The following is a 14,486-nucleotide window of genomic DNA, read 5'->3' on the forward strand; positions in this document are numbered from 1 at the left end:
TCAAATAGAAATGTCAGCAATCTCACTAGAATGACATTGCAGCGCTGCTCATGTCATCATGCTGCTCTTTTCCTTGCTTGTTCTCCCATTTCTGCCAGCCTTTTTTCCACAGACGGTCCCACTCCTTCCACCTCTGAAAATCTCAGTCCTGCTTATATCAGGACTGCCATATATCCAGCCTCATATGAGCACCTCAGAGGGACTCAGGGCCTGGGTCCTGGTGTTGGATGCAGGTCCTCTCATTTGCTACTCTCCTATCCAGGAACTTGCTCTCAGGATTTATCTGGGATTACAGTCTCTCCCTAGAAATATAATTAACTTCCAGTACCCTCAATCCTGACGATGTCTTCAAAATATTATAGCTTCCATTCTCTACTAAAAATTGATAGTTTGGGGACTATACCTCAGTTCTAATCCCCATGTTCTAGCTAAATAATCTGACTAGTATTTTATATACATATATCCCTTTCGAAAGATGGAGGTTTTTGCCTGAATTTTCTCCTAAGTGTTAAGCCCCTGTTACCTACGAGTGACCTTCAAAATTGCATAAATCTAAGTTCCTTGAGAGCGAGGACCATATCTGGTTGGTTTTTGCTGAATCCCCAGGGCCTCAGACAGAGTTCAGTAAATATGTTATAAACAAATGCATGAATGGTGGCCGCAGGTACTCCCACTCTGTTGCACCCAAGTTTTGAGATGGTCCCAGAGTTATGATGGATCTTCGGCTGCCCATTGTGCACCCAGAGCTATGGACAGACCTGACTGTAGTCCTTGAACCTATGTCTTGCCTGGGAGCCAGGCTTAGAGCCTCTTGTAGGAGTTCTGTCCTGTCTGTCCAGCCCCCAGCCCTTTCTGCCTCCTCCTTCAGCTCTAAGTTTCCTTGTCTTCTGGTCTTCCTCCATTCATTGCTTCATCCTCAAAGACAATATTGCCCCAGTCAGAGTATGCATATGTACCAGCAAAGAAAAAAGTAAGATTCCAATGACTTAATAAAATGTTGTCTTGATAATTTTTAAGTTATCTTTTTCTTTCTTTTCTTTCTTTCCTTCTCTTTCTGCTTTCCTTCAGCCACTTTCTTTTTCTTTCACTTCTTTCTTGATTCCTTCTTCATGTCTTTCCTTATTTACTTTCTTTGTATTTATTCATTTTGTATTCTCCCATGTTTCTTGAGAGACATGAACTTGAACAAATGACTAGAAGATTGTTGGAAATGTCAACTCTTCCATTTCACATTTCTAATGCAAATGTCAACTTCCTGGGGTGGTGGAGACAGTCCAGTTACTGAAGGTTTGGAAACATTCATTCATTCAACAAACACTTACTGAGAGCCAACTGTTGTGTGGGGGCTATAAAGGCTAACACTCCCATACATCTCCTTACTCTAAATACTCAGCTATAATACCACTTCACTTCTGACACTAGATGTATGGGCTTTTCACACATTAAGCAATCCTGCAACACCAGCTGGGTGTCCTACAATTAATTCAATCTACCTGAGTCTTACAATCTACTTGGAGATAACATCAGATTCCGTGGATGAAGGGTTCAGTCCTTCTAGACTGCCTTCCCCCACTTTAGATGCCATCACAAGTCCAGGTTATTATCTGTGCTTCTAATCAACTTGCTATAAGTTAGAGGTTCCCACAACCACCTCCTTGGGTTCAATTAATGTGCTAGAGCAGCTCACAGAATTCAGAAAAACACTTCCTTACATTCCATCAGTTTTTTTTTAAAGAGAGAGATAAGCAGCCAGATGGAGAGGTTCATAAAGCAAGATCCAGAAGGGTCCTAAGTGCGGGAGCTTCAGTCCCCATGGAAGTGGGGTACACCACCATCCTGGCATGTTGACGTGTGCACCAACCTGGAAGCTCTCCAAACTCCACCCTAGTGGATTTTTTTTGGAGGCTTCATCACATAGGCATGCTTGAGTAAATCATTGGCCTTTGGTGATTGATTCAACTTTCAGCCTCCTCCTCTCCCTGGAGGTAGTGGGACTGAAAGTTCCAACCCTCTAACATTTGTTGCTCCCCCTGGCAACCATCTTTAGGGGCTTATTTTTTAATGGAATATAAATAATTTTATTAAAAATGATATATTTTAAAATTATTATCTTTAATTTTTATGGTTACAAATAGATTGAGATTCTAGTATAAGTTATGGGCCATCTCTTTTAGAAAATGCAATAACATACAACATCATTTTATACAGTGGCTGTGAGTCTATGTTTAAGAATCCTTGACATATTAATTTCCCCAAATGCCAATTGCATAAAAGAAATACTTGGACCTAGAAGTCTTTTTTTTTTTCAACTTCATTGTATTTATTAATTGTATTTTTCATTTGAGTATAGTTAACACATAATGTTACATTAGTTTCAGATGTACAACTTAGTGATTTGACAAATTTATACATTATACTACATTGACCACAAGTGTAGCTAGTATCTGTCCTATTATACCACTATTACAGTATCATTAACTGTATTCCTTATGCTCTGCATTTTATTCCTGTGACTTACTCATTCCATACTGGACGCCTGTATCTCCTTCTCTCCTTTCACCCATTTTGCTCACCATCCCCATCCCTTTCCCTCTGGCAGCCATCAGTTTGTTCTCTGTATTTATAGTTCTGATTCTGCTTTTTATTTATTCTTCTTTTTTAAGATTCCATTTATGAGTGGAGTCATGTGATATTTGTGTTTCTCAGTCTGATTTCTTTCACTTAGCATAAAACCCTCTAGGTCCATCCATGTTGTCACAAATGGCACAGTTTCATCCTTTTTATGGCTGTGTAATATTCCATTATATATTTTATATATAATATATATAAGAATATATAATATATATTTACTATATATTACACATACATATATAATATTTTCCTTGTCCATCATCTACTGATGGACACTTAGGTCTCTTCCATGTCTTGGCTTTTGGAAACAACACTGCAATAAACAGAGGGGTGCATACATCTTTTCCACTTAGCGTTTTCATTTTCCCTGGGTATACACCCAGTAATGGAATTACTGGGTCATACAGAATTTCTGTTTTTAATTTTTTGAGGAACCTCCATACTGTTTTCCACAGTAGCTATAACAATTTACATTCTGACCAACAGTGCACAAGGGTTCCTTTTTCTCCACATCCTTGCCAACCCTTGCTTCTTATCTTCTTCATTTTAGCCAGTCTAACAGGTATCAGGTGATATCTCATTGTGGTTTTGATTTTCATTTCCCAGATAATCAGTGATGTTGAGCATTTTTTCATGTGTGTGTTGGACATCTGGATGTCTTCTTTGGAAAAATATCTATTCAGGTCCTCTGGCCATTTTTATTCAGATTATTTGGTGGTTTTTTGGTGTTGAGCTGTGTAAGTTCTTTATATATTTTGGATATCAACCCCTTATCAGATATATCATTTTCAAATATCTTCTCTCATTCAGTAGGTTATCCTTCTGTTTTGTTGATGGTTTCCTTTGCTATGCAAAAACTTTTTATTTTGGGGTGCCTGGGTGGCTCAGTCGGTTAAGCGTCTGCCTTCAGCTCAGGTCATGACCCCAGGGTCCTGGGATCGAGCCCTGCATCGGGCTCCTTGCTCAGCGGGAAGCCTGCTTCTCCCTCTCCTTCTACCGCTTCCCCCTGCTTGTGCTTTCTCATTCTCTCTGTCAAATAAATAAAATCTTAAAAAAAAACACAAAACTTTTTATTTTGATGTAGTCCCAATTGTTTATTTTTGCTTTTGTTTCCCTTGCCTTAAGAGATATATCTAGAAAAAGCTGCTATGGCTGATGTCAGAGGAATTGTTACCTGTATTTTCTTCTAGGATTTCTATGGTTTCAGGTATCACATTTAGGTCTTTAATCCATTTTGAGTTTATTTCTGTGTATGGTATTAGAAAGTAGTTTAGTTTCATTCTTTCTCATGTAGCTGTCCAGTTTTCCCAGCACCATTTATTGAAAAGACTGTCTTTTCCCCATTGTATATTCTTGCTGCTTTTGTCATAGATTAATTGGCCATACAAATGTGAGTTCATTTCTGGGATGTCTATTCTGTTCTATTGATCTGTGTGTCTGTTTTTGTGCAGGACCATATTGTTTTCATTACTACAGCTTTGTAGTATATCTTGAAATCTGTAATTGTGGTATCTCCAACTTTGTTCTTTCTCAGGATTTCTTTGGCTATTTGGGGTCTTCTACGATTCCATACAAATTTGGTATTATTAGTTCTAGTTTTGTGAAGAATGCTGTTGATATTTTGATAGGGATTGGATTGAATCTGTAGATTGCTGTAAGTAATATGGACATTTTGACATTAATTCTTCCAATTCATGAGCATGGAATATCTTTCTATTTATTTGTATCATCTTCAATTTCTTTCAGTATTTTATGGCTTTCAGAGTACAGGTCTTTCACGTCCTTGGTTAAGTTTATTTCTAAGTATTTTGTTCTTTCTGGTGCAATTGTAAATGGAATTGCTTTTTCAGTTTCTCTTTCTGCAACTTTATTGTTAGTGTATAGAAACACTACAGATTTCTGGGTACTAATTTTGTATCCTGCCACTTCACTAAATTTGTTTATTATTTCTACTAGTTTTTTGGTGGAATCTTTAGAATTTTCTTTATTTCATGTTATCTGCAAATAGTGACAGTTTAACTTCTACTTTATCAATATGGATGCCTCTTATTTCTTCTTTTTCTTGTCTGATTGCTGTGGCTAGGACTTCTAGTACTATGTTGAATAAAAGTGATGAGTGTGGACATCCTTGTTTTGTTTCTGACCTTAGAGAGAAAACTCTCAATTTTTCACCATTGAGAATGATGTTGGCTGTGGTTTTTCATATATGGCCTTTATTTTGTTGATGTATGTTCCTTCTAACCCTATTTTATTGAGAGTTTTTATCATGAACAGATGTTGAATCATGCCAAATGTTTTTTCTGCATCTATTGAGATGATCATATTTTATTCTTTATTTTGCTCATGTGGTGTATGATGGTGATTGATTTGCAAATATTGAGTCATCCTTGCATCCCAGGAATAAATCTCACCTACTCATGATGAATGATCTTTTTAATATATTCTGTGCAGTTTGCCAATATTTTGTTGAGGATTTTTGCATCTATGTTCATCAGGGATATTGGTCTCTGGTTTTCTTTTCTTGTGGTGTCTTTGGTTTTGGTATCAGGATAATGCTAGACTCATAGAATGAATTTGGAGACTTTCCTTCCTCTTCTATTTTTTGGAATAGTTTGAAAAGAATAGGTATTAACTCTTATTTAAATGTCTGGTAGAATTCACTTGTGAATCCATCTGATCCTGGACTTTTATTTTTTGGTAGTTTTTTTATTACCTATTCAATTTTGTTACTTGTAATCCATCTGTTCAGATTTTCTATATCTTTTTGATTTAGTTTTGAAAGATTATAGGAGCATCTGGGTGGCTCAGTCAGTTCAGCATATGCCTTCAGCTCAGGTCATGGTCTCGGTCCTGGGATAGAGCCCCACTTTGGGCTTGCTGCTCAGTGGGGAACCTGCTTCTCCTTCTCTCCAATACCCAATCATGCTCTCTCTCTCCCTCTCTCTCTCTCAAATAAATAAAATTAAAAAAAAAAAAAGAAAGATTGTATGTTTCATGCTCACTTCGGCAGCACGTATACTAAAATTGGAATGATACCGAGAAGATTAGCATGATCCCTGCACAGGGATAACATGCAAATCCACAAACGATTGTATGTTTCTAAGAATTTACCCATTTCTTCTAGGTTGTCCAGTTTGTTGGCATATAATTTTTTGATGGTATTCTCTTATAGTCCTTTATATTTCTGGGGTATCTTTTGTTACTTCTCCTCTTTCATTTCTGATTATATTTATTTGGTCCTTTCTTCTTTTTTTCTTGATAAATCTAGTTAAGGGTTTGTCAATTTTTGTTTATCTTTTCAAAGAACCAGCTCTGGCTTTTATTGATTTTTTTTTCTATATTTTAAAATCTCTACATCATTTCTTTTTGCCCTGATCTTTATTATTTCCTTTCTTCTACTCACCCTGGGTTTTGTTTGTTCTTCTTTTTTTAGTTCCCTTCAGTGTAAGGTTAGGTTTTTCTTGTTTCTTGAGGTAGGCCTGTATTGCTGTATACTTCCCTCTTAGAACTGCTTTCACTGTGTCCCAGAGATTTTGGACTTTTTTTTTTTTTTTTTCATTTTCATTTTTCTCCATGTATTTTTTGCTTTCTTCTTTCATTGCTTCATTGACCCATTGGTTGTTTAGTATCATGTTGTTTAGTGTCCATGTGTTCGTGTTTTTTCCCAGTTTTTACTTGTGATTTATTTCTTGTTTCATACTGTTGTAGTTGAAAAAAGATGTATGGTGTGATTTCAGTCTTCTTAAATTTTTGAAGCTTGTTTTATGGTCTAATATGTGATCTGTCCTGGAGAATGTTCCATCTGTACTTGAAAAGAATGTGTCTTCTGTTGTTTTTGGATGGAGTGTTCTGTATATTTCTGTTATGCCCATCTGCTCCTATGTGTCATTCAAAGACATTGTTTCCTTTTTGATTTTCTATCTGGATGATCTATCGATGTAAGTGGAGTGTTAATGTTCCCTACTATTACTGCATTACCATCAATTTCTCTCTTTTGTCTATTAACATTTGCTTCATGTATTTGGGTGCAAAGGTATTTGCAATCATTTTATCCTTTTATTGGATTGAACCCTGTATCATTATGTCATGCCCTTCTTTGTCTCTTATTATAGTCTTTATTTTTAAGTCTTTTTTGTCTGATATAAGTATTGCTATGTCGGCTTTTTTCTGCTTCCATTTGCAGGGTGAATGTTTTTCTATACCTTCACTTTCAGTCTGTATACATCTTTGGGTCTGAGATCAGTCTCTTTTGGCAGCATATAGATAGGCCATGTTTTTTTTTTTAATCCATTCCACCACTCCATGTCTTTTTTTTTTAAGATTTTTTATTTATTGGGGCGCCTGGGTGGCTCAGTTGGTTAAGCGACTGCCTTTGGCTCAGGTCATGATCCTGGAGAACTGGGATCGAGTCCCGCATCGGGCTTCCTGCTCAGCAGGGAGTCTGCTTCTCCCTCTGACCCTCCCCCCTCTCATGCTCTCTCTCTCTATCTCATTCTCTGTCTCAAATAAATAAATAAAATCTTTAAAAAAAAAAAGATTTATTTATTTATTTATTTGACAGAGAGAGAAATAGTGAGAGAGGGAATACAAGCAGGAGGAATGGGAGAGGGAGAAGTAGGCTTCCCGCTGATCAGGGAGCCCGATGCGGGGCTCAATCCCAGGACCCTGGGATCATGACCTGAGCAGAAGGCAGATGTTTAACAACTGAGCCACCCAGGTGCCCCCAACTCCATGTCTTTTGATTGGAGCATTTAGGCCATTTACATTCAAATTAATTATTGATAAGTATGTACTTATTGCCATTTTTAAAATGTGTCTTCTGATTGTTTTTATAGTTCTTCTTTGTTCCTTTTTCCTCCCTTCCTCTCTTTCTTTGTGGTCAACGAGTATCTATAGCATTTTGTTTGGCTTTCTTTCTCATTATTTTTTGTGTATTTGTCATAGGTTTTGGGGTTGTGGTTACCATCATGTTCATATATAACATCTTAAGTAAATAACAGTCCATATTGATTTGATGGTCATTAAGTACAAACATGTTCTAAAATAAAAAAACAAAAACAAAAACAAAACAACAACAAAAAACTGAAAAAAGAAAACAATCTTTCTTTTTCCTCTTTTAACTCCTTTCTCCACATTTTATGTATATGTTCTCATATTTTACATCTTTTTATTCATATTTTTCTTATGTCTAATTATGGCCATTTCTTTTCCATTTAAAGAGGTCCCTTTAACATTTCTTGTTAAGTCTGGCTTAGTGGTGATAAACTCCTTTATCTTTTGTTTGTCTGGCAAACTCTTTATCTCTCCAAATCTGAACGATAACCTTGCTGGATAGAGTATTCGTGGTTGTAGGTTTTTTCCTTTCAGCACTTTGAATATATCATGCCACTCCTTCTGGCTTACAAAATTTTGCTGAAAAATCAGCTGATAGCCTTATAGCTTTTCCCTTGTAGGCAATTTTTTATTTCTCTCTTGCTGCTTTTATGATTTTCTTTTTATCTTTAACCATTGACATTTTAATTATTACTTGCCATGGTTTGAACCTCCTTGGGTTCATCTTGTTCAGAGCTCTCTGTTATTCTTGGACTTGAAAATCTATTTCCCTCCCTAGGCCAAGGAAGTTTCCAGTTATTATTTCTTCAAATAAGTTTTCCACAACTTTCTCTCTCTCTTCTGGGACTCTTATAGTGTGAATGTTTGTTCACTTGATGTTGTCCAAAAGATGTCTAGCCTCATTTTTTAAAATTCTTTCCTCTTTTTGCCATTCAGCTTGTGTGTTTTCCATACCCTGTCTTCCAGATTATTGATCCATTCTTCTGCATCCTCTAACCTACTATTGATTCCCTTTAGTGTGTTTTTTTATTTCAGTTATTATATTCTTCAACTCTGATTTTTTTTTTAATATCTTCTATCTCTTCATTGAAGGTCTCACTGAGTTCTTCCACTTTTTTCTCCAGCCCAGTGAGTGAGTATCTTTATGATCATTACTTTAAATTCTTTACTAGGCATATTATTTATCTCTGTTCCATTTAGTTCTTTTTCTGAGGTTTTTCTTATTCTTTCTTTTGGAGCATGTTCCTCCATCTCCCCATTTTGCTTGACTCTCTGTGTTTGTTTCTACAGATTAGGTGAAAAGGCTACTTCTCCTAAAGTTGAAGGAGTGGTCTTGTGTATGCTGTCCCCTGTGCAGACTGTGTGTGCTTGATGACTTTTCCTGGCTGGCTGGACCTATGGCTGTATATGCTAATTACTCTTTTAAACCATGGTTTTTTTATGGAAAGAATAAAGAAAAATAATAATGATGATGATGATAAAAGAAAAGAAGAAAAGAAAAAAAATAAAGAAAAGGACATAAAGAAGAAAAAGAGAACAAGAATGAAAATTTTTTTTAATTTAAAAGTCCATAAAATCACAGCCTGTTTTTTGTGCACAGGCGGCTGAGGTGAGCTTGTGGACCCTGGTCTTGCTGAGGTCGCAAGTGCTCTGGGAGTTGGACCTTGCTTTGGTCTAGGCTTTTCAGGTGGATGAGGAGAGAACCTTCCCACAGTTCCTCAGCCCTTTTAAACCTCAGCTTTCTTTCTGTGCCTCAGTAAAACTGGGGCTGGTGTGGACTTAAGGGCCCTGGGCTTGCTGAGGTTACAAGCTCTCTGTGATGACTGGACCCACCAGTTATGGTGTCTGGACCCGCCCGTTAGTTCCTCGGGACCCTCCAATTATGGAGTCTGAAGCTGCCTTTTATGGCAACCAAACCTGCACCTTATGGTATCCAGATCCTGCTCCGGTCTGTGCTTTTAAGGTGGACAGGGAGAGAATGTTCTTGCAGTTCCTGGGTGCTTCTAAATGGTGGCTTTTTTTTTTTTTCCTGTGTCCCAGCACAGCTAGGGCTGGTGTGGGTTTGTGGACCCTGGGCTTGCTGAGGTCGCAAACTTTCTGTGCCAATCTGACCCACCAGTTATGGCATCAGGACCCACTAATTATGGCATCCCAGCCTGTGCCTTGTGATGTCCAGACCCTGCTCCAGTCTGGGCTTTTAAAGTGGCATGAGGAGAGCGTTTCTGCAGCTCCTTGGCCCTTTTAAAACCCAGCTTCTTTTTCTGTGCCCCAGCGTGGCTAGTGCTGATGTAGCCTTGTGGACTCTGGGTTCACTGAAGTCCCAAGCTCACTGAGACAGGTGGACCTGCCCCTTCCAGTGTCCAGACCCTGCTCCCATCTAGGTGAGGTGATAACATAAACCATATCCCTCTGACCTGGAAAGCTTTCCCACAGCAGCGTTCTAGTGCTATCTCTTTTATATGCTAGTTGTTCTTTTAAACCAGGCCTTTTTTTTTTCCTGTGCCCAAGGACAGAGGGATTTGTTCCCAAGTCCTCAGTACTGTCCCTCCCCACTGCGTTTGCAGCCTCAGGGGTAGGGGTTCCCTTTGTTGCTGGGTCTCCATCTCTCTTCCTGTTCCGTTTGCCATTCTCTCTACCTTTGGTTGCTCCAGATCTGTTCAGTCAGCCCTTACTTCTTCAGGAGTAACTGTTCTATTAATAGGTGTAATTTGGTGTTTGCCTTGAGGGAGGAGAGTTCAGAGTCTTCCTAAAAAAAAGCTATCTTGAACCAGAACTTCCTAAGGGACTTTAAGGAACCACCTCTTTAACATAACTCAGGTATGTTTGAAAGGGGCTGATGTGGAATAACAAAAGACACCCATTTGACCCTTTTGACTCTGGAGTTATTTCAGGAATGGAAAAGATGCCCCTAAATCTCTGAGCATTTAAGAAATTGCAAAGGTTTTAGGAGGTGTGTGGCACAAACCATAGACAAGAGCAAATATATATTTATTATACATCTCCCATCCAAGAGGTTATCTGTCAAGAATATTGAGGAGGAAATTCAGTGGGTAGAAGATGATGAAAACAAAGCTTTCCCAACACTAAGGTCCTATACTTAAAAAAGAAGGAGGAGGAGGAGGAGGAGGAGAAATGAGAAAGGTTAGATAACATGCTTCATAATGAAGTGATTGATCTTACAACTATTGTTATAAATATATTGAAGTAATGGATGCAAGTGCCTCCTGAGATAGCACATCTCTTCTATGATTTCCCTGCCAACACTGTATGATCTGAATCTAATCATCAGGAAATAACAAATAAGCCCCAACTGAGAGACATCTACAAAAAAACTGGCCCATAATTTTCAGAAACGTCAAGGTCAAAAAGCAATATGGAGACTGAGGAAATGTTCCAATTTAAAGAGACGAAAGAAACTTGACAACTAAATGCAAATGGTGATCCTGGAAAATAGCCAGAAAGGAAATTATAGGAAAAGTTGATGAAATTTGTTAATGGACTATGTGTAAGATAATGATATTCTATAAATGTTAAATTTCTTGATATTGGTAATTGTACTGTGGTTATATAAAAGAATGTCCTTGTTTTTAAGAAATAAATTCTGAGGCATTTAACGGTAAGTGTGTTAATTAAACAAGAAGGCCATTTGACTGAGATGGTTCTAATCCCTTAACAGCCTATGTAAGCAAGCCAAAACCTAAGCGTGTAAAGACCTCAAGGTAAAGAAATCAAAACCTAAAGACAACTAATCACAAACAGCCAATTAGCCTTCCCCAAATGAGGCAAATGCTTAAGATACAGCCAATCAAATAATGTCTTGCTCTGCTTCCACTTTTTCCTCTATAAAAATCTTGCCCCTGGTTCCTGTTGGTGGAGCGAGCTCTTCTAATCACTTCCGGGCTGGTGCTGCCTGATTTGAATCTATTTTTGCTCAAATAAGCTCTTAAAAATTGTAATATGCCTCTGTTTATCTTTTCACCAGGAGATGATGTCTGCAATTAGTTCTCGAGTAGTTTAGGAAAAAGAGAGAGAATGTTAGATCAAGTAGGGCAAAATCTCGAAATCTAAACTTACATGCCATCTAATGTGGATATGGGATATGAGAGTTCCTTGGACATATGTGTGTTCCTTGTACAGACTTGTAACATTTCTGTTAAGTTTAAAATTTTATCTATATGAAACAATTAAGCAAGTTTTGCTTACTTTTGTAAGGGTATCAAGGGTAAAAGAGAACTGACAGGTTAGAATGTTGAAACAATTTTGAATTACCAAATTTGGAGATCACTATCAAACAACCCTCCTTTGGTTAACAAGGACTTCTGGCAGGAAAATACCCCCATTAAATTGACACAGGTCCAAAGGAGTTTAATGAGAGCCGAACAGGAAATGCTAAGCTCCATTTCAAAACCCTTAGGCTGGTTGCAAAATATACAGTTCCCCCTGGACGAGACCCTCTAGCAATGACTTCAATCTATGCTCCAAAAGGAGCTGTAGAAAACTAGAGTGTTTAGAATTTTTCCTAGAAAGTGGACAAAACCTTTCCTTAAACAGCTGTTTATTTAAAACATTAATAAAAATTACCTTTCACTTGGTTGGATACCCGATGAGTTGGTCTTCACAAATCTGATTAGAGCATAAGAAGAGCCAACATGGCTTGAGGAAGCTGTTGTCAGTGACACTAGGAGACAGGAAACTGAGAAACAGAGAGGTAAAATACCTTGCCCAAGGTCAAACATTAATGACGTGATAGATCTAGGAATTGAAACCAAGGTGTCTCTCTCAAGAGCCTGTGGTCTATTCACTAATCAATCTGCTTCCAACGCAGTAACGGTTCATGGATCCATTCCATGATATGTTATAGAGTATCTCAATTTCCCTGTCGTCACAGCCCTGTAAGAGTGACGTCACTCACATCTCCACTTTTACATGTGAAGAAAACGAGACTGAGAACTAACATAACTTGTTCACATTCACAAAAACTAGAAAGAGATGAAGGCAAAACACCAACACAGTTATGTGCGATTTCAAAACCCCTACCCCTTTTACCCATCAAGATAGCAGAAATAAATTGCATTTTGAAGAATTGGCTATCAAGAAAATGATCCCTGAGTGAACACCAAGCTCTAAAGTAACTAATATTAAATTATCCCATGGGAACTTTCCTAAAACAGCCCCGAAGGCAAAAGATGATTTTTTTTTTCACTGACTCTATAAACATTTTCAGAAAATATTTTCATTTTAATCCAAAAAGGTACATACAGTCACACATCAGACCTCTTGTCTTTCCCTACTCCATTTTATTGTCAGTGTTTTCTCTTCCCTTTCTCTCTTTCTCTCTCTCCCTGGTTCTTCTACCTCTGTCTTTCCCTCCCTCCCCTCTTTCCCTTTCTTCCGCCTCCTTGAAATTCTAGTTGTATAAAAAGGTTACGAAGGTTCCTGCTTCCCCCTAGTGGTATGTGTCTAGAAATGGCAGTCACTTTAGGAAAATTAGGAAAACTTTACAGACCGTAGGAATAAAATGACACTTAGACTCCTTTAGAGTTTTTGGAGGCAGGGGGACAACGGGGTGAGAGGAAAGAACCTGTGATCACTGACAGTCTATTTAACCTCACATGGCCTCAGAAAATGCACCTGTGACGGGGACGTTAGACTATCCCCTTCTCACAGTTGTCTTACGGGTTGAGATAATATAGTAAAGGGTCTTGAAGCATAGTGCACTCCCAATAAGAGCTAACTATTATTTACTTTTGGCAGCTCTGTAAGGTTAGGAAACAGACGTTCAGCACAGCTTACTTCTTTTCTTTTTTTTTTTTCTTTAAGATTTTTATTTATTTATTTGACAGAGAGAGACACAGCAAGAGAGGGAACACAAGCAGGGGGAGTGGGAGAGGGAGAAGCAGGCTCCCCGCCGAGCAGGGAGCCCGATGTGGGGCTCGATCCCAGGACCCTGGGATCATGACCTGAGCTGAAGGCAGATGCTTAATGACTGAGCCACCCAGGCGCCCCTCCATGTGTCAGATATTAAGATGGGCACCAAAGTCAGAGAAGTAAGTGCAGAAGTCAAGGGTGAGATGGACTAATAGGTAGAGGTTGTAAGTATAGGAACTAGTCCCTAAGAGCCATGTTTGTTTGTTTGTTTGTTTTTAAGATTTTATTTATTTATTTGACAGAGAGAGACACAGCGAGAGAGGGAACACAAGCAGGGTGAGTGGGAGAGGGAGAAGCAGGCTTCCCACTGAGCAGGAAGCCTGATGCGGGGCTCAATCCCAGGACCCCGGGATCATGACCCGAGCCGAAGGCAGACGCTTAACGACTGAGCCGCCCAGGCACCCCACAGCTTACTTATTTTCTTAAGTTAACTCAGCCAGCGAGCTGTAGGACTAAGCCCATAATCCAAGTTTTCAGACGTTAGTGCCCTTCCTCACACCTCAGTCTCCCAGATGAATAGGTGATAATGAGGAATCTTAAGAATTTTAAAAGTCTTACAGGGATATTTTCATATACTACCTGTGTTTTCCATTAAATTAAAAAAAATATGCATTTCAAAGACCTGCGGTCCTATCTCCAGAATTGGGTCTTAAAATTGCAAGAAGAGAAGCGCACAAAGATTTATGTCCAGGGGCGCCTGGGTGACTCAGTCAGTTGGGTGTCTGCCTTCGGCTCAGGTCATGATCCCAGGGTCCTGGGATCGAGTCCAGAGTCCCCGAGTACCGCATCGGGCTCCCTGCTCAGAGGGGAGTCTGCTTCTCCCTCTCCCTCGACCCCTCCCCCTGTTTGTACTCTCTCTCTCAAATAAATAAAACCTTTAAAAAAAAAGATTTATGTCCAAAATATGTTCACAGATCATTACTTATTAACAGTACAAAGTTGAAATCAAGCTAAATATATTTATTCAATAAACCTTTGTACAAATAATGATAATTGTTTTTATTTATTTATTTCATTTATTTCTCGGTGCCAGATGCTGTCTTAAGAACTAGGAATAGATCAAAGCATTCAGAAAGGCAGGTTCCAATATGTTC

The 14,486-nt window shown here is 38.5% G+C and overlaps 1 non-coding gene across 1 annotated transcript; it reads left to right on the forward strand.

The window, feature by feature from the left end:
• Window positions 1-5,625: 5,625 nt before the first annotated feature.
• Window positions 5,626-5,732, forward strand: LOC118025851. Its single transcript, XR_004683411.1, has one exon. It is a non-coding gene; the product is annotated as a U6 spliceosomal RNA (small nuclear RNA).
• Window positions 5,733-14,486: the final 8,754 nt, after the last annotated feature.

The sequence above is a fragment of the Mirounga leonina genome, unplaced genomic scaffold (genome assembly GCF_011800145.1).
Source record: "Mirounga leonina isolate KUSES-001 unplaced genomic scaffold, KU_Mleo_1.0 Mir_201, whole genome shotgun sequence".
Classification (NCBI taxonomy): Eukaryota; Metazoa; Chordata; class Mammalia; order Carnivora; family Phocidae; genus Mirounga; species Mirounga leonina.